This window comes from Lathyrus oleraceus, chromosome 7 (assembly GCF_024323335.1).
Source record: "Lathyrus oleraceus cultivar Zhongwan6 chromosome 7, CAAS_Psat_ZW6_1.0, whole genome shotgun sequence".
Lineage (NCBI taxonomy): Eukaryota > Viridiplantae > Streptophyta > Magnoliopsida > Fabales > Fabaceae > Lathyrus > Lathyrus oleraceus.
In genome coordinates, this window is record NC_066585.1 from 210,132,497 (window position 1) to 210,157,216 (window position 24,720).

Below are 24,720 nucleotides of genomic sequence, written 5' to 3' on the forward strand. Positions count from 1 at the left end.
CCCAGCAGGTTTCAGATTGATGCTTCCCCAGTCGCCAGGCCTGAAGGTTGCAATTTCCCCAGCGGAAGTATCTGTGTGCGGTGGTTTCCCTAGCAGAGGTAGGATTTATATCCCCAGCAAGATAAAGACTGTTGTATCCCCGCAGAGTGCGTTGGTGGGTTCTTCCCCAGCGATGTCCCCCAAGCGGATCGGGTGCAAAGGAGGTTTTTCCCCAGTAAGGGTTGCCTTTTCCCAGCAGCGGTGCTATTCCCCAACAGGGCGGAAATCGGAGTGTTGACGAGTTCCTCAGCAGAGTGCCTCGAGCTCCTCAGAAGAGTCCCTTGAGGGGGATACTTTTTATACATTCATCATGTAGATAAGCATAGCATATTTCATAATGAATCGCGTAGCATTTCCATAATTATGGAGCATTACGCAGAAAAATCAATCATGCATCATATTGCAAGCATAAGCTAGTCTCAAACTGTGGTCATCGTTTGAGAGGTGGTTTTGCCCAAAGGTGAAGATGCTACTCCGAGAAGTTTGGTACTGTATCAACAATATTCCCCAGTAGTGCGATACTGGAGGAGATTTCTGTCGTGCGAGACAGGAGTTGGAAGATGTTACTCTAAGGAGTTTTGCATCATGACGTCAGATCAGCAAGGTTCCCCAGTAGTGCGATACTGGAGGAAATTTTTCCGTCGGACGGAGATGGAAATAAAATCAAAGGACGTTACGCGATCAGCGCGACAATCGGGGTTCAAATGGAGAAAGGGAAATGTTGAGGCATTTTCTGGAGATCGGGGTTCAATTGGAGAAAAGGAAGTGTTGAGGCATTTTCTGGAGAGCGGGGTCCAAATGGAGATTGGAGTTGAAGATTATATCCGGGATGAGGTCCGCAGGATTGTCTTCTGTTCATGTGTCACCTTAGACTTTGGTTGAGGCCAACGAAAGTCGTTATGGGTGTCTTCTGAGGAAGAGATGCACATGTTACCTTCCTTTTGTGAAGGTGTACCCTCTGATATGTCGCCCTCAGAGTGGTGTTTGGTGTTATTTCCGACGTTGCCAGCGGAATTATCACAAGAAAGCGGAGAGCGGGGTTCAAACGGAGAAAGGGAAATGTTGAGGCATTTTCCGGAGAGCGGGGTTCAAATGGAGAAAGGGAGACACGAGGTGTTTTCTGGAGAATGGGGTTCACAATGGCGATCATAAGTTATCGTCAGGCGACTGGGGTTCAAACGGAGAATGGGGTTCATTATTTTGGCAAACAAGATGTCGGGGTTCAAATGCAGTGATCCGGGATCATTCGCGCGAAAGAAAAATTTCGAGGTTCAAGAAAATGAAAAAAGAAAAAATTTCGGGGTTCAAGAAAAGCATTAAAAAGAGATGATAATCCCCAGCGGATGTGGTGTTCAGGCCATGGGTATCCCTCTGTTACCATTTATTTTGGTATCCGGGTCGACGTTTCTGTTTCGGTGATCAGGCCAACTTTCTCTGTACCAGACGGATTTTTCTTTCAAGATTGCGTCTTTGCCAATCCTGACCGGCATTGTTAATTATTTTCCCATCAGAGTGCAAATTGTTCATCTGTTCTTGGTATTCAATCACTCTTTATCCTGATCATCTGAAAGCCGAGGCTATTCATATCGACAGGTTCACAGTGGATTGAATAGGGGCAGCTGTAACACCTCAAAATTTGCCCTCCTCTCTTGGGACTAGCTTAACATATTGCATATCATTTTTAGGTCATTAGTCATTGCATATTTACATATCATATGGTAACATCAATCAAGTCATCCTCCTAGGTCTTGATCTGAAGACAAAGAGGTTGAGATTCAAGCTGAGGGTTTCATTGGATGGATCACTAATCATCTGAGGGTTTGTGATCCAAATTAGGGTTTCTAGGTTCCTCAAGGAGGTTGAGCTTTATCTTGGTTGAAATGGTACATCATCATCATCATGGTCTTGTTATCACCAAAATATTCATTGTTCATGATCATATTCCTTGAGATTAGGGTTTTGACCTCTGGTCAACCCTAATCATCTGCATTGTGCCAATCAGGGTTTTTCAAGGAGATGAGGTTTTCAATGGATATGGGGATCATCATATGGTTTCATTGAGCTTATGGAAGCTAGGTTTTCATCATTGAGCCATTTCATCAGGAGATTGAAGCTCAAGTTCAGCTATGCTTAGCCAATTCATCTATCAGTCAGCAAAAGTCAACTGTGGTCAACTGTGCCCGAATTCATGGATTTGGAGGTGGGAGAGGGTTAGAGACACTTCATTCATGTCCAAACAAGTTTCATTTGATATTTCAAACATCAAGAATGAAGAAAATAAAGTCAGATGAAAACTTTCCAAAAATAGAAAGTGACTTGTAATTCAAAATTGCCAAAAATGGAAAGGTTTTCTCCTCAAAATTACATGTTCAAAAATGCTTCAAATTAAATTTTGTTCAACATGAAAGTTGTAGATCTTTCTCTCACCTTTCCAAAAAGTCCAAGAACATGAATTTCTCATTTGTGGTTGGCAAGTTATGATCAAATCATTGTCAAGAAAAGTTGAACTTCAAGGAGGCATAACTTTTGAACCAAAAGGCCAATTCATGTGATTCTTTTTTGAGCAAACTCCATTTGACGTGAGCTATCATAATCCATCATTACATTTCATCAAAAATCATCACATAAAAAGTCCATTTTTCAAGTGAATCAATTTGAATTTTGGTGGGAAAAAAGGTCATTTTGAAAAGTACACATGATTTTCACTCCAAACCAATTGAAATGGCCTTAAAACAGAAATTTGGACTTGCTGCAAGCAAAATTTTACTGTTCCATTGGTTGCATATGCATAAGGGAATTTTGGCATTTTTGCATAAAGCTTCATTTCACTAATCCAATCCATTTTGCCTAATCATGTTTAGCAAGTGGATTAACAGGAAGTATAAAGCACTAATTGTAACAGAATTCTGCATCAACAATCACAATCTCAGATCCAAACTCGAAATTCTCTCAAATCTCTCAAATTCTCTCAAACTTTTTTCCAACTTTTCCATCGAAATTCTTGATTCTTTTTGCTTTTGCTTGTGTTGATCATCATCTACAGGTGTTGTTGGAGATCTGTTGAAGAAGAATCGTGGAAAATTCTTGAAGATTGCAATTGTTGAAGCTTGCACATTCACATGGCAGTTGGAGATTTCTTCATAATCGAGCACTGTTGAGCTGTTTCTTTGCTTGCATTCATCTTCCTATTGATCATTGAGCATCTGTTTCAGCAATTAGAGCCTTGAATCCAACAGAATCAAGATCTGCATCTTCATCAAGGTAAATCTCGAATGCTTCAATTCTCACAATTAGCATATGGCTTTGATAGATCCTTTGTTGCTGAGCATGATGAACTTTGAATCGTGCATTTTCATTAAGTTTTGAGCAAGATATCTTGATTTGAAGTTTGGATTATGAAACTTGTTTTGCTCGATTCTTTTGCTAGGAGTAAAATTAATTGAAATCCATGTTATATTAGTGATGTATGATAAATGCTGGTTCTAATGATATAAGTTTCATTGATTTCTGTGATGAAAAGTTCTTGAGCCTGAAGAACAGTATGAATGTGTGATGAACATGTTAGGTTTCGCGTCCAGAACTTCCTTTGATCTTCATTGCCTTGGTTTTGCATGATTTTTGTGTTTCCCGCGCCATGAGCCAATCGCTGTCTGCCACGTCCGTTAATGAAACGGAGCGTTTCATCCTAGCGCGCCATTTTTTGAATCGTCCAGGGGATCGATTCCCCGCTCCAGCATCCACATGTTTACCTTATTGCATTTTCTCACATTTGTTCCTCATGATTAACATGCTTCCTTTTCACATTTTTTATTTTTCTTCCATATTGGAAAAATCATAAATCATAAAATACTCATCCAAATTACATGATTCTTTTTGTGAATTGTTCATCATCATGTCCTTTATGTTTTGATGATTTTTAATAAATTTGTGCACGTATAGAAAAAATAAATGCATAGGGTTTGTTTTCACATGTCACTTGTTACACCTTGCTTACTATTTCTCTCATGAAATGATGATGCTTAATTGGAAATTCTTGAAATTTTACATGTGTGTTCTAGACTCATTCCTGGTCATTTTGGTATATGGTTTGCTATTTTTGAGTTCCTGGATTGTGAGATATGATGTGATCTTTGGAGGTGTGACAATGTGTGTCACACCATTTTTTGTCCATGTTCTTGATTTTATTTTCCATGCCTATGCTATGCCAATTGTTCTGGATTTTTGCATGATGATACTTATGAATGTTAAGCTTGCTCATGAATTTTTGTAGTTTTTTTGAGTGCATTTTCCATTTGATTGAGAATTTCTTTTCTGTTTGACCAATTGTGAACCTTTTGTGAGTCATTGTCTTATATGATTTGTGAAATCCTTGATATGCATTGGATGGAATTGAAATTTGGCATGTGTATTGTAGACATCTTGAAGTTTGCCATGGTTTTGGTTTCACTCATTTATCATGTTTGGTTGCTGTTTTATGATTGCTTGAAGTTGATGCATGATTTAATGCCTTGTATGAGTTTGTTTGAGTATGCTTTGGCTTGATGAATTTAATTGACTTGCTTCCCTTTGTCCAAATAGCCTGAAATTTAGTGTGATGATCCTTGAATGAATGCTGTTTATCCATGATTTTTTTGGGGATTTATTGAAGTGTTTGTGAGTTGATTTGAATTGGATCTTTCTGTTTGGTCCTATGAGGTTCTAAATTGCATGCTTTGTACTCTTTGCCTCATGAAATGATAATGGTTGATGATATGAATGTGATACCACTTGGATTTGATTCTTATTTGATTGATCTTGATTTTTGATAAGTTTCATTTTTTTTTTGGTTTATTGCTCCCATTTTGACCCTAGGCCATGTCCTAGTGGTTAGTGCCTAATGTTTGAGCTTTGTTTCAGGTCAAAGAGTACAATTGCTTATACTTGATGGTGTGCACTCAATTGGGATTGGTTTATTGATTGTTTATGACTAACCTTGAGTTTGTTTTGTAGGCATTGAGATTTATGCTTAGGCCTTGTGGCTTGCACCTATGTGCATTGATGCTTGTTATCTGTTTGTGCTGTGGACTTGTAATTTTTTGTTTGACTTTTGTTTGTCTGGTATACTGATTATGTTAGATTGATTTCAGGTACCTTAGTTGCTATAGTTCATTTTGAACTTTCTTGTGCTGTTGCTTGGTTGCTTAACCAATTGAGGTAGAATTTCTTTTCTCCATGTAGTCTGGAAGACCTGGCCTGTTACTTGGCCAGGCACCTGTCTGAAGTCCTCCTTAAGAGGCAATGCTTGTGCTTGTTTATCTTTGTCCCCAAGCAGGAAAAGACCTTTTGATAAGGCAATTGGCAGATACAAGAGATGTGCAATCCATCTCCTGCTATTCTTGTTGAGTCATCCCTTTGCTCACACAACTGGTGTTGATGCATTGTGGATAGTAACCCAAGATCCTTGTACAGTTGTACAGTTGAGTCAGTGTCATAAGTGTAGAAGGGTTCCCACTTTCTGAACCCACGCTTCTTTGTCCGAAGCTCTCCCTGACCAGGGATAAGAGCTGTGAGGCACACCCCTCACTCCCATTTCATCTGGCTTCACCTTGACTCTCAATGTCAAGGTTAAGAGCTAACATCACCCTGATACAGTTGTGTTGCTTTTGCAACCTAACCCTTGTTTGAGCCCCACTTTGTCTGTATATAGTGTGTGCTAATTGTGAATGTTTGCTTTGTTCTGATTATGCTTGCATGCTTTGCTTTGCCTGTTTAGGATTAGCTTGCTGCCTGAGCAAGATAGATAGCCAACCTTAACTTAGGGGTGATATGCATGATAACATCTAGGCTCGAGTCATAGTCTCCCTAGTTGTGTCTCCCTCTGTATCTGGTTAGGCTAGTCTTTCTCCCCTGTTCAGGGGAACTACGTTGCCCTGATCCTCATACCAGATGAGGTACGTAGGCAGGAGGTCGTACGAGATCTCTCCGGGCACCCTTTTCTTTTTTTGAGTGTGTTGTGCTTGCCAGCTATCAGGCTCGAGTTCCCGACTCCCTGTTAGTCCGTGTGTTCACCTTTTTTCTTTGTGTGTGTGTTTGCTTGACAGTTGCTAGGCTCGAGTTCCCGACTCCTTAGTAGCTTGTTGCTTGTTTCTTCTTGTGTGTGTTAGGAGACGGATGTAAGCCCAGCCATTGGCATTCCGTATCCTCTTGTTGTGTGCTTGGAGTCCGGTATAAGTCCATCAAGTGGCATCTGGTTTCCAGTGTGGGTTTGTTTGGTTCGGAAGCTGATGTAAGTCCAGCGATTGGCGTTCGGGTTCCATGTTTGCCTTTCTGTGCGTGTGTTTGCTTCGGCGTGCGTGAGCCGAACTACGGTAGCTCTGATTCTCGTTCCAGACGAGATACGTAGGCATGGGATGCGATATCCTAGCGAGCCCTCTCCCCTCTTATCCCACATGTGTTGTTTCAGTGTGTGTGTGTGATGTTTGTTTTAGCAACCTTTTCTTTCTTTTAGAGCGTGGATCCCGTCGAGTACGATGGACGTGAGGGGTGCTAATACCTTCCCCTTGCGTAACCGACTCCCGATCCCATTCTCTTTGGTCGCGAGACCATGCTTTTCCCAGGTTTACTTCGAGCGTTTCCTTTCCCTCTTTTGGGATAAATAACGCACGGTGGCGGCTCTGTGTTGTTTTTGTTTCAGCCCGCCGGTTGTTTTTCGCGGATGCGACAGATGTCAAAGGTATAATATGTCACTGTGTGAACGGTTTATGATCGAAGGGAGATAATGAATTGTGAAATATATGAATAGGGCCCTAAGGCGAAGGAGAAATAATTAGAAGTATGCTCGCCAAGGATTCACATCCTCGTGCCTACATATTCGCATAGTGCAATGAGAAAATCAAAGCAATCGTAGTTCAGCTCACTAGGGCTGAAAAGAAAATGATTGAAGGCAAGAAGAAATGGATGATTGAGATTGAAATGATTAGAATTGGAATGATTGAGAATTGAATAGAATGGAGAAAGACTTGATAGTTACTGGATGACGAGAATCACACTAACTTTCGAGTGGAAGGAGAAGAGTCTTTGTAGTTGTTTCTCGTGCTGAAGATGAAGATCTTATCAATCGTTTGATTCGAATTGCACTAAAGTCTATGAATGGAGGTGAATACGATGAGTGATGGGTCATACGTCCCATACCCAAAGATACTCAGAATGGGGGTAGGAATACTCCAGTCCCACTCATTCTCCATTACTTAAGGCTCGTATCGTACAACTTGATTCATGATTAATAAGTTATTGATTGTTGTCCTTGCTTTTGTTGTTTTTGCTTTTGTAGTGAGAAACTTGTCAATCGTATGGTTAGAATTGTGATAAAGTCTATGAATAGAGGCGAATATGATGAGCACTGGGTCATACGTCTCATACCCAAAGATACTCAGAATGGGGGTAAGAATACTCCAGTCCCACTCCTTCTCTATTGCTTAAGGCTCGTGTCACACTCTTCTAACTTTGATTTAACAAGTGTTGAAGATGCCACCTTTGATGTGCTTGAATAATCCGTTGCTTAGTATAACTGAGGATGCCCTGATTGAAGATCTTGTCTTGAGGCCTTGGGCTCCACAGCTTGGAAGAAAAGTCTTATTAAGTGACCAAGGGTCTTTTGGTCACTCAATTAGATTGTCGGATTATACAAGTTCAGAGGATTTAATTAATCAAAATTTCTTTTGATCAATTTAATCATAGGTTTTATTTTTTTATGGGGAACTAAGTTTGGATCTAATTAATGGAAAAGGGTATAGTTTGTGGAAAGAGAAAATGAAGTTTTTCATAGAAGGGATGGATCATGGTAGTTGGAAGACTGTGAAAGGAGGATCATTTTTTCTTACACGCAAAGTTAATAATTTTGTAGAAAACAAACCTAAAAAGGATTTAACCAAATATGATAAAGAAAATATGCAGTGTGGTTTGAAAGCAAAAACTGTCATCACTATGGCTTTTGGCCTTGACGGATTTTTGTGAGTTTCTCACTACGAGACTACAAAGGAGATGTGGGACATCTTCCAAATTACCCATGAAGGAACTACTGATATAAAAAGGGCAAGGTTGGGCACATTAACCCATAAGTGTGATCTCTTTAGAATGAAGCATGAAGAGAGCATTAATCAGATGCAAACACAATTTACCTATATTGTGAGTCATATGAGAATTCTAGGAAAAACATTTTCAAATGAATAATTGGTAATAAAAATTATTAGATGCCTAAACCGTAGTTGAAAACCTAAAGTCACTATGATTTATGAATTTAAGGATTCATAAACTATGGACACGCACACTTTCTTTGGTAAATTGTAGGAACATGAGATGGAGCTGAAAATGTTCGGCATGTGACTTCCCACACAATAAGGGGTGAATTATGTGGTCCCGAAAAACATGGTTTTAAAACAATTTCAGATTATAATCATAGTTCAAAAACATTTTGAAAATGTTTTGAGTATTATGCATCGTAAAATAAATTGTGGCATATAAATTGCGGAAAATAAAGAGTTAAGGGAAAGAGATGAACACCAAGTGTTATAAAGGTTCGGTCAAACAAGAAAACTAACTACTCCTCTCCCCAAAAATTAATCCTGAGAGTATCCAATAAACTTTGAGTGCTTTTAGTAGGTAAAACTCATGAACCCTCTTATACAAAGAAACTTGGTTTCCTTCCAACCTAAATAGTAAGACTATGAATTTAGCAATCGAGTTTTCTCTTCCAAATGATGGATTAAAGTAGTTACTCATGCTTACACAAATGGTAGATCGAAATGGTTAGTCTTCTTTCCATGATAATCTTTGATTGGTTAGTCTTCAAGCTTCTTAAACTTTGTAAGCTTTTTCCATGGACTGAGCTCATGAACCTTAAACCTTGATTTTACACGGGCTAATCAATAACCTGAGAGATTTTAATGTCGGGCTAATCTCGAACCTTATACAAGATTTTATCCTAGGTTAATTTTTAACCTAACTTTGATTTCTCCACGGGCTAACCAAAAACCTAGAAGATTTTACCACTGGCTAATCTAGAACATATCAAGCTTTCATCACAGGCTGAACTTGAACCTAAACAGGGGTTTGATCACACAATCCCGAAACCAAAGCTTTTAAGAATTTAGCTCATGTCCTAAACAAATCCCTAAATGGATAATATTCAATCAAGGTGTATATAAAATATTATTTGGGTGAATTTATAATTCTACCCTTCTAGAATTACAAGATGTCCTTGCTCACAAAATGACTTTCTCAAATAAACACTTATGCTAAAATATTAGTGAGAGAAAGTAAAGAAAAATTTAGAGAGAGAGTGAGAGAGTGATAAGTGTCAAAACATATTTCTGAATGAAATGAAATGAGGAATGGACCTCTACTTATAGCCTAGAGGTTGGCTCAAAAAGGAAATTAGTTTTAATTCCTTTTAATACAATCTAATCGATTAAAGCCTAATGCTAATCGATTAGAAACTTTAATGGTAATCAATTACCAGTTCCAAAAAGGAAAGAAAAAATATCTAGCCATTGTACATCATTATGGCACTGTCATAATCGTTTAGAGGTCAATTTTGAACTGTTTTAATTTATTAGACAAGTGTTTCAATCGATTAGAAAAGAAAAACTTTTCCCGTAGAAATTTTGTCTGCTCCCAATTTATCTAGTTAAACTTTGAGACATTTTAGAAAATATTTTCTTGAGAAAAATCAGTTTGAAAATAAGTTTTAGTATACGTGTGTGTGTGTGTGTGTGTGTGTGTGTATGTGTCTGTGTGTGTGTGCGTGTGTGTGTGTGTGTGTGTGTGTGTATGTGTGTGTTAGTATACGTGTGTATGTGTGTGTGTGTGTGTGTGTGTGTGTGTTTTAGCCATGTACTTTTATGATAATTCCTTTTTTTTACACATTATTCACTCAGACTAAGGTAGGGCTTTCTTGCACTTCAAGACTTTGTCATATGCTTTCTTTTTTAAGACATTTGCTTGAGTTCAGTTGAGATAAGGTTTGAGCTTATATTCCATTTAGGTTTCCATCATCGAATAGTCAAGTCTATCAAACCTTAATACTTAGGTTTGCATCTTTATCCGCTTGACCACTTATGCCTCGCTTGTTAGAAGACTTGGAGTTATTATCATTTAGTTGTCATCATCAAAACTTCAACAAAAGATGTTGTCCTTGTTAGAAGCATATCACATGCAAAACAAGGTTCCATAGAAAAGGCTTACTGATGCTGAAGAAAATGACAAGAAGAACAAAAAAATTGGTGTATTTAAAGCTAATGACATTAAAGATATGGAATCAGAAGATAAAGATTGTTAAAGTGAGATTAATAAATTCATGAAGCTCGTGTTCCAAAAATTAAAGGAGTTCCTAAGGCACAAAAACAAACTTCAAGACTCCATAAGAAAAATGAAGAAAGTTCATCATTCATTCCTACATGTCATCAATGCATAGAGAAAGGGCACATAACACCAAACTGCCCTCAAAACCTAAAAAGAAATCAGAATTAAAGAAGATCCAAGAAACCATAAAAAGAAGCTACGAGAGCCTACATATCTTCGGATGACAATGATGATAAGGAAGAAGGAAACATGTGTCTAAAAAAAATCATGAAGTATATGAGGTAACCTATTTTTTTATCGAGACTTGTTTCACATTTGTAAAAAGCTAACCAAAGAAACAATTAAATTAAAATAAATTGTCTCTACCTCCAAAGACATTATTCCTTACCTCTAATTGAAAAATAAAAATTATTTTAATAAATAGAAAATCATAAAGAGAGAGAAATACTCTAATTCAAAACTTTGCCTCATCTCACAGAGTCTTAGATAAATCTATCAAGTGTGATCAATGTGAAATTTTGAAAAGTAAAATTAATGATCTTCAAAACACACTTGATAAATTCACTAAAGGGAAAGAAAACTTGAATATTTTGTTAGGTAACCAAAGAGTGTCTTACAATAAGGATGCTCTTGGTTATGAATCTAAGAAAAATAGTAAAAGCTTTATAAATATTTGCAATTCCTAACAAACATCTCAGGCAAAACCCTAAAATGCAACTATAGCAATAAAGACAGCCACATTAACAAGTTCTGCTTTATCCAAAAGAGTCATGAGAAAAAAGAAGGGCATTCCTCTTCATATGTATGCTCATAATTGTAGCGGTGTATTCGTCACTTTATGATTTATTGATTAAACCAAAAGCAAAGCATACAATGAATCGAGTCGCCACCGCACTTTTATTTATCCAAAGGATTGGCTAAAAAGCGAACAAAAGCCTAAGAAGTTTTACACATAGAAAACTAATGAAAAGATCAGAGAATCTGGGTAAGGGGGTAAATTACGCAATGGGAAGGTGTTAGGCACCCAAAACGTCCTAGGTACTCCTAGGGAGCCCTTTTCACAACTTGTTGTATGAAATGTTATTTGTTATGAAATATTTATTGTGCAAACATGAATGGGATGATGAGAAAAGAATGTACAATTTTTATTGTTTTTGTGTTTGAACGGATGAACCCGTTGCCTACGTACCTTTCCATGAAAGGTAAGGATCAAAACGCCGTAGTTCGGCTAAAAGATTTCCAAAAATGTGTGAATTGATTTTTAAACAAAAGCCCTAAGGTCTTTCGTTATCCACGGGAGAAAACTCAACCTTATACAAACAACAAGTCCACCATGTGAGAAAAGCTTCGACGTACTAGAGGGGTTAACCCTGTTTTCAGTACGGAAGTCTTACAGTTCGATCACTAAGGACAAAAGGTGAGATTAACATCAACCAACTAGGATAAATCAAACCTATGGCTAATGTATGAAAACATATCAAGAATGGACAAAGCCACAAAACAATTGAATGAGTGAAGTTAATTGATTATGAATATTCATAAAATATGGTCAAAGTATGATTAGAATTCAATTCCAAGAAAGTGTTATCAAAAGTGAAGTTTGAAAAGTCAAGGGTTTAAGACCCAGGTTTCTAATTTGAAAAGAGATGAAGATGTTTGCACAATATTTATTTCAGGTTTTGAAAGCAACATGTGAAAAGGGGTTTTGGAACAAAGAGGGTGAATGGATAAAGAGTGTAAGACTTCTCAGAAGTTCACCTCTTTAAATCATATGGAAGATGATTCAAGTGTGTCCTTTGGAATAGGCAATGAGCAATAACAAGTAAGCAAAACAAATGGATACCGGATGCCAATTACTGGACTTACACCAATCTCACTGAAAGCACAAAAGAATGGATACCGGATGCCAATTACTGGACTTATACCAATCTCCTAAAATGAAACAATGATACCAGATGCCAATTACTGGGCTTATACTAGTCTCACAAAGAAAAGAAAGAAAACAGGATACCGGATGCCAATCTATCTTGACTTATACCAATCTCCCAAGAACAAAACAAAACATGGATGTCAGATGCCAATCTATCTGGACTTATACTAACCTCCAACAGATGATCATGGGAAACAAATGCCAACAACATGGACTTACAATTGAATCCTCACATACAACAAACAGACACAAGCAATAAGCAAAGAGGACATAAGTGGCCAATGAAATGGTCTTACACTCAATCCCTTCCAAATCATAGGAACAATGGCCAATTAATGGACTTACAGTTGATTCCTCAATGGGCAAACCAAAGATGGTCACAAAGATATGAAATGATGATCATGCAATAATGAGCAATTAATGATGATAAATGCACAAAGGCACACAAGCAAGCATGTACAGATGAACCAATAAGCAATCAATGATTCAGTTAGCACACACTATATACAAGCAATTAGGCTCAAGCAAGGTTAGACTTTACATTCAACTGGAATGGGGTAAATGTTGCTCTTAACCTTAACATTGAGAGTTAAGGTGAAGCAGATGAAAAGGAGATGAGGGGTGTGCCTCATAGCTTCTATCCCTGGTCAGGGAGAGCTTTGAATATTAGAAGGTGTGGGAGTTCAGAAAGTAGGAACTTTTCTCCATAAGTTATTGACTCTATAGATCTTGGGTTAAGATCCACAATGCATCAACATGTTATGTGAGCACAGGGATGACACACAAAATAGTAGGATATGGATTACACATCTCTTTTATCTACCAATTGCCTTATCAAAGGACTTTTCCTGCTTAGCACAAAAATAAACACACAAGAACATGGCCTCTTAAGGAGGACTTCAGACAGGTGCCTGGCCAAGTAACAGACCAGGTCTTCCAGACTACATGAAGAAGAAAGGTTATACCTAAGTGGTTAAGCAACCAAGCAAAAGCAAGTTCAATATGAACTTAAGCAACTAAGTACCTGAAAACAATCCAACTCAATCAGTATTCAAGTCAAAAAGTCAAACAGACAGTTAAGAATCAACAGTCAACAGACATAGTCAACAATCAAGCAACAATGTGCAAAGCACAAGCTCAACTCAAATGAGCTAAAAGCCACCTACAAAACAAATCAAGATTAGCCAACATCAACCAAATAAACCATTCAATCAAGTGAATCAATCCAATTATGGCCATGTGCTTCCTTAACCTGAAAACCAAACTCAAACATGAGAAGCAAACCACTAGGACAAGGCCTAGGGTCAAAGAAGGAGAAATAATTCAAAACAGAACATGAAAATTGACAAGAATCAACCTTAATCAATTAAGAATATCATCCAAAAGGTCTCATGTCAACAGCATCAACCAAATTCATTTCACAAATCAAATAAGGCAAAGCATGCAAGTTGGAATCACATTGAAGCAACAGAATGAACACAAGCATATTAATTCCAAAATGGTTCAATAAATCTCATGAAAAATCATGGCTAAACAGCACACATCCAAGGATCAACACACCAAAAATCATGGCATTTGGACAAGTATAAGCATGGAAATCAAATTCATCAAGTCAATGTAAGCACAAACAAGCTCAAAGGAGGCACAAATTGATACATCAACTTAAGGCAATCCTAAAACAGAAATGACAAGTGATAAATGACTCAAACCAAAGAAACAATAAACTTCAAAGTGTCTATAATTAATGTGCAAAATTTCAACTTCATATGATAAATCATAAGCATTTCACAAATCATGAAAGTTCAACACTCATCAAAAGTTCAAACATGGTCAACCAGCAAGGAAAATCCCAAACAAATCAGAAATGAATCCAAAAATTCTACAAAAATTCATGATCATTTCTAACATCCAAAAGAGGCATCATGAAAAAAATCACATCATTTGGCATTTAATTGGCATGGTAAAGAAAATCAACAAGTTGGACAAGAAATGGTGTGACACACATTGTCCCACCTATATTAAACAGATCATATCTCAACAACCAAAAATGTTAAAAATGCAAACTCAACACTAAAATGTCAATTAGGATATCTAGTTTAAGCATGTCAATTTTCACATTCATTGGATCAACCATCATTATTTCACAAAGAAAATGGCAAGCAAGGTACATGATAGCATATGCATACACAAACCCTAGGCAAATTTAAATTCCAACCGAGCACAAATTCTGGAAAAATAGCCAAAAAATAGTAGACATCATGAGGAGAACAATGGAAAAAACCACACATTAATTGGATGCATATTTATGGAGTTATGATTTTTTAAGTGAAGAGAAAAATTAAAAAATGAGTGATGAAGCATGAATGTGAATGAAGAAGCATATGAAATAATTCAACAAGGCATTTTGGAAAATGATGGAGCGGGGAATCGAAGCCAGGCCATATTTGAACTGGAAAGCGCGCCAACGACCAAAACACGGTCGTTTCAACCAAACTCTAGGCGCATGCAAAAGTCCATAATCCGCAGGAAAAACTCATGAACGCGTAGGAAAATCTGTAGGAAAGGCTATGAAGGTCATGGAAGAATTCGCAGGTAATTTCCAGCAAACAAGAACACGATGAAGATCTTCATGATCTTCATCAACAATTTTCCAGAAAATCTCAAACTCTCCAGAAACACAAATTAAGCATTGCATCATGTAGATCTAACATCAGGCATCAATAATCAACAACAATTCCATCAAACAACATCATATCATGCATGAATCGAGCGAAATAAAAATCAACATGAAACTTTAATCTATTGAATCTCAGTGAATATGGCATGGTTTTAAATGAAACAAAGCTCAGAATCATCACACAAACGAGATCTACAACATTCATATAACAAAAATGAGAAAAGAGAGAGTCGAATTCCACACCTCTTGAAGAGCAGCTTTCAAAATCGTGTGTTCCTGGCCTTGTAATGCTTGGATCTTTCTCTTGCAAGCTTGTGTAGTGTATTGGAGAAGTTCTTGATGCTCAATTGGTCACGAATCAACAGTTTGATGAATCCACCATTGTTGATGTTCTTGCTTGGAGCAGCTTCAAGATGCACGGATTCAAATGATTCTTGCTTGAATAATGATCAATGATGATGCTAGATGAAGAATCAAGCACGAACTTATGGAATTGCTTTGAAGAAATGAGAGAAAAAATTGAGAGAAAAATGAGAGCAAAAATTTTAGATCTGAAAAAATGAATTGTGGTTATGATTTTCTGTTATGATTATGCTATATATACTTCTAATTAGTCATGCCTAATCATGTTTAACCAAAATGCTAATGAGTGATTAACTTTGGAGGTGTTTGGACAAATTGGCATTTTCACCTTTGCATGGAAATGGTTAATGAATAGTGCACGAAATTCATGTTAATTTCACTTAAAAATGCATTTCAAAACCATTGGCAATTGTAAAATATTCAAATGAATCACCAATTTTAAATTGTGAAAATTCCCTCCAAAAATCAAGATTTTTGCAAGTGATCATGAAATGAGAAATGATGCAATGCAATGCAAGATTATGAGATTATAGGTCAAGAGAAGAATGTACAAAAAAGAACCACTTCATTTGGCCATTTGGTTGAGAAGTTATGCATGTTTGAAGCTCCATGTACACCTTGCCATGTTTTGATCATATCTCCTTAACCACACATGAGAAATGGATGATCTTGGACTTTTTGGAAATGGGAGAGAAATATCTACAACTTTCATGTTCAACAAAATTTCATTTGAAGCATTTTTGATGATGTAATCTTGAGGAGAAAACCTTTCCATTTTTGGCAATTCCAAATTATAGGTCACTTTCTATTTTTGGAAAGTTTTCATCTGACTTTATTTTCTTCAAAGTTGATGTTTGAAATGTCAAATGAGACTTTTTTGAACATGAATGAAGTATTTCTAGGCTCTTCCCACCTCCAAATCCACAGTTGACCTGGCAGTTGCCTGGCTAGGGTTTCAGTTGACTGAAGAATGCCTTGATGAAATTCAAGCTTCTACCACTTGAGATCCTGATTCAAAATAAAACCATAGCTCATATGAACTCTTATGAATAATCATGGTGCCCAAATTCTCAAGAATGGCCACCATCCATTGCTCATTGAAATGCATTGACTGCCTGACTGTTGATTGCTTCATCTGCAAGTAACAAGGTTAGATGACATATTTTTGTACTTTTGGTTAGTAAACAAATGAAAAGCAATGATATACAAATGCAAAACATGCTTGGTGATCAAGACTCACTCTCAAAAGATAACCCACCCACAGGGAAGGAGGCAAGGTGCACAATGATCCTTGAGGCAATGAATGATATGATATGATGCCATGAGGGATCTTAGGGACAAAATTGGGGTCCTACAGATGCCCCTATTTAAGGTCATTCTAGCCGGAGAAGTGAAGTTTAGAAATTTTCATCTCGACGCGTAGAATGGACTTAAATAACAGTACTGAGACAAATTTTGGTCCCTAAGAGACCTCATGATGCAAATGTATGCATGCAAAAGAAACAACACTCTGTGGGAAATATGGATCCACAAAGAAGAAAAGACGATCCATCGGAGTAATACACTCACCAGGAACAGAGACATTAACAAGACTCTCATGGGGACTCTTATTGGGGATAGAAAAAAAGGAAAAGAATGCGTGAGCAGGACACGACTCTGAATTAGGGAAAGACAAAACATCAGACTGGAGACTTTACTGGGGAAGTAAAGGACTCAAACTGGGGAGAAGAAGAAATTCCAAAGGAAAACACACCCATTGGAAAGACTCAAGCTGACTCACAAAATGCATGTACTGGGGAGAAGGCCAATACAGCAACACGAATAGAAACACAACTCCGCTGGGGAAATCTAGAAAAGACTTTCCAGAGGAGGCCAAAGGATGAGATGTTACCGGTTAGTGAGTAACAAACTCAGGAAGAATGAATATCTAAGACCTGTGTAAGGGTGAGAGATATCAATCAACCAACATCTGAGGAAGACCTGAAAAAGGTACATAAACTCAGGAAAATCTGACTCCACAGGGGACCAAGGTCATAATGGGGAGCAGAAAGGACGGAACACCAAGGATACCGGGTTGTAGGTATGTAACAGGTGACCGACCGAGGCGTGAATTGGTGTGTGTTCCAAAACACTCATCTTTCTGAAGAAAGCTAGAAAAGCAGACTTGTTTATAGGATGGATATTCGATTCTGTAAAGAATGCAAATCTTACTCAGTTGGGGAAATAAACAAAGGATCCGACAAAAGAGTGCATGAGATATATTATCTATAGCCGTCAAAACGTAGATAATAACCTCGCATGGAAGATTATCCTTAACCGGGTTGTAGGTTGTTTATAGAATAAAAATCCGAAATCGTGAATTGGTTTGTGTTCCAAAACACTCATCATCCTGAAGAGAGCGAAAGCAAACTTGTTTATAGGATGGATATTCGATTCCACAAGGAATACGAATCTTACTCTGCGGAGAAAACAATCAAAATATTGACCCAAGAGTGAAAGAGATATAATATCCATTACCGTCAGAACGTGGATAATATACTCACATGGAAGATTATCCTGAACCGGGTTGTAGGTTGTTTATAGAATAAAAATCCGAAATCGTGAATTGGTTTGTGTTCCAAAACACTCATCATCCTGAAGAGAGCGAAAGCAAACTTGTTTATAGGATGGATATTCGATTCCACAAGGAATACGAATCTTACTCGACTGGGGAAACACGAAAGGCTTCGACCGAAGAGTGAAAAAGAGATATATTATTCATTACCGTCAGAACGTGAATAATAACCTCGAGAGGAAGATTATCCTTAACCGGGTGGTAGGTTGTTTATAGGATAAAATCCGAAAAGAAAGGCATCGGGATACCAAACTAGGTATATGATGATGACCAATCAACAGGGAGCCACAACATTACCAAAAAGAGGGTAAATGAAAGAAGACTCGCCGGGGATACATTGATGAAAATCAATGATTCGGGGAACACAATCACTGACAAAAGGTGAAAGGGCCCGCTGGGGATAAAGTTGCTAGCATACGGTAATTATCCACAAAAGACTTGCTGGGGATATAAGTGCTTATTCAAGCAATTTATCCAAGCGAAGAAAAATCAACATCGAATACTCGATGAAGATAACCACAAAGAGGGGATTACATCTACCAAAAAAATTGGATAGAAAACCACAGAAGAGTAACCGTCATCGGTTGGGATGAACAACAAAGTTAACTCTGCTAGGGGAGAAAACAGGGTTTATAACTACCGGTTAGTAGGTAGAAAACCGCAAAGATAGGACTTACGACTGCTGGTTTGTAGGCAGAAGGCCATAAATTCCACTGAGGATAAGATGAATGAGCGCCGGTTTGTAAGCAACTATTCATTTATACCACAGGGAAACACGAGAGACAATTGAAAAAGGCCAATTTAGGATCGAACCAAAAAGGCAGACTGAATTAAAACTCGTCCTGATGAGGATATAACTCAAAAGGGAAAACCCGTCCCAATATGTGTGTTGGGAGGGAACAGAAAAAACCATCATCCACGAGGATGTATCTCAGTGGGGAAATGGCAGGAAAAGATAGACACTTTCTGCTTAGGGCTGACTCTAATTTGAGAGATTAAACACCCGACATCTGCTTGGGGAGATCTACTGGGGAGATCTGTATCACCATTAGCAGGGAACAACAAACAGGAGATTATATGGCAAAAAAAAATGCAACATGAATATCTGAATGTTTATGCATGAATATGCGTGATTTATGTTTGATGAATGCTGACAAAACAGACATTTCTAACACAAACAGGATCCAGGAAACAAACGCCTGGTACTATACTTCCAGGGGAAAAATCCAGCTGGAAAGCCAATCTGCTGGAGATCTTCATGCTGAAAAGCAAAAACCTGCGGGGAGAACCCGAAAATCAGAGATATCACAAAAATCTCTGAGTGATGGATCAGCAAACATCCCAACTGAGGAACAGAAAGTCACAACAGGCAACAACGGCCACAAAGACAAATCTGTTGGGGAATGGGAGAAGTCCCAAAACATCTGCAGGGGAACAAGAGTTCACTGCACAGGCGAGAACTGCTATGAAAGTGTCATACCCCAATTTTGGTCCTGAATTTTTTATGTTTTGCTTGGCATGCTTGGCCTAACTTAACTTTGGTTTTACATGAGGTTTGGTTTTGATCCAAAGTCATGGTGTTGTGATTGTGGATATATCTATGGTCTGGGACATTTGAAGAAAAAAACAGGTTTCTTGTGTTTCAAACCACTTGCCAGTCATGTTATTGGTTCATGGATACTATAACCTTATGGTCTTATTTCATGGTTTTGTTCATTCACATTATCAGTCAAGTTATCTTCTTCTCAAGAGTCAAACATTCAAGCCAATTGTGAAAACAACCTCCAATCTTTTTCATGTCATTTTAAACCAGTACATATGAGTCCATACAAAAAAAAATAAACAAATTGACACTTTTGACCAATTGTTGACTTTGGTCAACAGTTGACTTTTTGGTCAACTTTGACCAAAGTCAACCCAAATCCCTAATACCCTAAATTTTCATCCTAAAACCATAAATCCCATCCATTATCATCCACAATATGTCTGTTATATACAAAAAGCCAAAAAGTACATGTTGACCAAGTGTTGACTTTGGTCAATAATTGACTTTTTAGTCAACTTGGACCAAAGTCAACTTAAGTTATTTCCTATTCCAAACCCCAAGAACTTCCCATCCTAGTCTGATATTCCAAAGCCATGACAATATTGGACTTGCATCTTGCATTTGTTTCAAAATCCATGGTGATATGTGGTAATATACTTCCTGTTTATTGCATGCACACATGGCTTAGACCTGTAGCAGACCGCATCCTGAGCAAGCCACCACATTGGACATCAACTTGTAGTCTAAACATGAGCAAATACGACTTGCAAGGCATACCAAATCCTGCAGCAGCCATGATCCTGCCGCCAAGCATCAGCAGCCTGCAAAACCAATTCAGCACTGCAAGACCTTGCTGTAAACCACAAAACATGCCATGAAGCCAAGTCAAAACCGGGATATAACAGAAGCAATACACAAAGTCTCCATAGTGCAGCACCTGAACCATTGGATCAAGGTTCAAGGAACCTGAGCTATTGCTGCATCACCAGATAAACACCAACCCTGGAAAGGATAAATGGCCAGCTAGCAAGAATCACTAAAAAGAAAAAAAAACCTCTCTCGTTTGCTCAAGGGACAACATAGATTATACAAACTTCAATTGATATTTTTCACTGTTTGTATGTCCCATTCGGCGCCAAACAAAAACAGATATATGATGTCTCTACATCTTCTTTTTTACATTGCATTAAAATGCAATTAAAACTGCACAGAAATCAAAGCTGTTAGACAACATTTATTACTGCAAGAAAGAGACGAGAAAGGATAATATAACTGAACACCAACAGAATCAGCAATATTGGAATTTGGCTTGGTTTCAGGCGGTGATTTTGACGCACAACGTAGATCCTGTAAGATACTTAAGGTTGAACCTTTCAATTCCGACAGGAAGAGGATGTCTGTGCTCGTAGGTCTTCCTGATGGAAGGGTCCGAACTTTCTGCAAAGGTGCATCAGAAATAGTGTTGAAAATGTGTGATAAAATCATTGATAATAATGGAACAACGGTCGATCTTCCTCAAGAGAAAGCCAAGATTGTGAATGACACTATAGACGGATTTGCCAATGAAGCTTTGAGAACTCTTTGTTTGGCTGTCAAAGATATAGATGAAACACAAGGAGAAAACAACATCCCTGAAACTGGATATACTCTGATAGCCATTGTGGAAATCAAAGATCCTGTGCGCCCTGGAATTAAGGAAGTTGTTCAAAAATGTTTAGCAGTTGGAATATCTGTCCGCATGGTCACTGGTGATAACATAAATACAGCTAAGGCTATAGTTAGAGAATGTGGTATACTTACTGAGGGTGGTATAGCCATAGAAGGACCAGAATTTCGCAATTTGTCTCCGGAACAAATGAAGGATATCATACCAAGAATTCAGGTAATGGCACGATCCTTACCTCTTGACAAGCATACCTTGGTAACTCGTTTGAGGAGGTTGTAGCTGTTACTGGTGATGGAACAAACGATGCTCCTGCACTGCACAAGTCAGACATTAGGCTAGCCATGGGCATTACTGGAACTGAGGTTGCCAAAGAAAATGCTGATGTGATTATAATGGATGACAACTTCACTACCATTGTCAAAGTTGCCAAATGGGGACAGGCCATATACATAAACATTCAAAAATTTGTGCAGTTTCAGTTAACTGTCAATGTTGTTGCTCTAATTGCTAACTTCGTTTCTGCAAGCATCACTGGAGCTGCTCCAAACCTGCATCAACATGGACAGAAGCAGATCAAATGTGCTAACAACAATGGACATCACAAGTAATCACAAGCATTATGTTAAGCAGAATTGGGATTTGACAAGCCATCAATCTAAACCTACAAATTGTCATAACCTGTAACAGTTTCAATAAGTGACTAACCTAATTCCATGTAATGGCAATTCACACTTAGAACTTCACCAAACTCATTCACAAAATTCAATTCATTGACCAAGTTGGTATTAAGAAGAAAAACCTGTTCAACAGGTCATCACTTAGGCCAATAAACCAGTTCCACTTAAAAGCCTAACCTACAACGGCCAGTCAAAATCCTTTTCATTCATTCACAAACCAACCGAGTGTAGTGGCAATAGAAATTCACTGCAGTAACACAATTGAATTAGCTGGAAATTACAAGAAATTCACTGCAGTAGCACATAATAGCCAGTAAAGCTTAGAATTCAAGGGTTCCCAATTTGGCATCCAGACAAAAAACGAAGAGAAAGCATGAGTGCAGTTTACCGGTTCTGATTTAGCATCAAGTAAGGCCAATCCCGACTGAGCACATCCAAAGGGGATTCTGCAGAGACCTCTTTTGATGTCAAAACCCTAAAATGCGTGGAGGATAAATAGAGAGAAAGAGGAATCAGTAGAGGGGAGAGAGGATTGAGCGGCGAAAAAAAACTTCAAAAAAAGAAACCCTAGAGATTTGAAAAGGAGACAGAGGCTAAAGAACCTGGAGGCGGCGCGCTGTGGAGAGAAACCTAGAGCTTCATCTCATTGGCGTTTGGACGAAGCTGATACAAGGGCCAAGCAGGCAAACAAGCACGCTTCGGAGTTGAGTCGACGGAGGAGACTCATACCAAGTTTCTGTTACGAAGCCACTGGGATTCATTGTGAGTTTCTAAACAAGCTTTGAGCTCCATCAAAATCGTTTCCTCACAAACACCACAAACGCCACGATAACCAAGGGAGCCGTGACTGCGAAGAACAAAAGAGGGTTCGAGAAGCACTTATCCAATTGACTTGCTCCCAAAACTTCCCAATCCGGTACTTTTCTCCCCTTTTCGTCGTCTTACTTTCAGATTCATAAACATGTGTGATTCCTCTTTTCTTTGCTTTATTCATTCCGCTGCAAGATGATTGTTTTGGTGTCGTTTGATATCGGAAGCTTAACTTCGGCGATTAGGGTTCAGGATTGGGTGAATGTCCTTTGCATTTGTCGTGTGAGGAGATTGGATTTTTGACAGAGATGTTGTGTGCGAGGGTTTCAGAGTGAGGAGAGAAGTTTAAGTTGGAAATGGAACATCTTCGTTTGTTCATTTTTGTTTTATTTTAGGTGAGCTAAGGCCATTAATGATGACTCCTTTTCCACTGCCCAAGGTCACTGTTGGGTCTTTTCCTCCGTCACCCCATGTGACCGTTGGAGTTAGGGAGTCTCATTTCCTCACGTGTCCTCCTAGCAAAAGATGGAGAGACTTCTTGGATCCGGTCTAGGGTCCCCATGACCCTAATGGATCATGCCCATTTGGGCCTCTTGGATTTATGGCCCACACCCACTCTGTCTATTTTGGACATAATGATGGGCCTTAGGATCACTCAAACCCCCTTTTTTATTGTGTTTTTGTTTATGATAACATTGAATTTGTTTTCTATTATTTCTTTTCCTTTTCTTTTTTTTTTTTAAAAAAATAAAACAAATTCTATTTAATTTAAATGATTGATTTTATCAAATTAGATGTTATTTTTTTTATCGATACCCAAGTATTAGTCGTATGTTTTGTTATTATTACTATTATTTGTATTATCATCATTAATTATTTAACATGACTTATGTGGTGATTCTTTCTTTCTTCGAGGTCTATGCTTGTCTATTCGTTTGTACAAATTATTTGCCTTTATGTGTGGGTTATGTTACGATCCTGATAAATCATCACAATCTCATTGATAAAAAACCAAAAAAAACCATTTTAAAATTAAAAAAAATCATGTTTTTCTCGATTTAATATCGAACCCATTTTTTACACCCTTGTAAGTCGATTGCTTTTTAAGCATCGCCATCGACCTCACATAGCTTACTCTTGGGCTTTCTTACAATGAGCCGGTTCCTTTGCACTTACACTCATACATTGTTTAATGCTTTATTATTTCATTCTTTGATTATTTGATTCGATTATATACTTGTTTATATCTTAACTGTTTGATTAACTGTGGCCTATTTGTATGGTGTATGAGGCATATACTTATATTGCTTGATTGCCATGTCAACCCCCATTCATAACAAATGTATCCCTCTCCCATGAAGTGTATAATATTTATTCTTTCATTCTTTATTCATCTGTTAATACAAGAATTAAAATGAACATTCGATAACCATTTCAAAACAAGATCAAAACCTCGATCCAACGTCGAGTAATCATTTTTCAAAACCTAACAGAACCAGCACGTATTCATCCACCCTTTTGTAAGTCGATTGCTTTATGCATCGCCATCAACCTTGTAAGTCGATTGCTTTATGCATCGCCATCAACCTTGTAAGTCGATTGCTTCGTGCATCGCCATCTACCTTTTCCCCAACACTTCTCCTTGCTCTATTCGTCGATTCTTGCTCCGATTAGGTAGCACCCATTAGATAGAACCCTTTGCATGATAACATAGGTAGGATTCCCATATCCTTTTGCATGATAACATAGGTAGGATTCCCATATCCTTTTGCATGATAACATAGGTAGGATTCCCATATCCTTTTGCATGATAACATAGGTAGGATTCCCATATCCTTTTGCATGATAACATAGGTAGGATTCCCATATCCCTTTTGTATGATAACATAGGTAGGATTCCCATATCCTTTTGTATGGTAACATAGTTAGGATCCCTTTTTTTTTCTTTGCATGCTAACATTAGGTAGATATTCCCATTTGTAAATCCTAAACACCTAAGTACATATTGCATGACAACTTTAGGGCAGAGCTTCCCCACTTCTAGACCTTTCTGAGCGTCT

The 24,720-nt window shown here is 38.0% G+C and overlaps 1 pseudogene; it reads left to right on the forward strand.

The window, feature by feature from the left end:
- The first annotated feature begins 20,783 nt into the window (after nt 1-20,783).
- LOC127102970 (calcium-transporting ATPase 4, plasma membrane-type-like) lies at nt 20,784-21,781 on the forward strand (annotated as a pseudogene).
- Nucleotides 21,782-24,720: the final 2,939 nt, after the last annotated feature.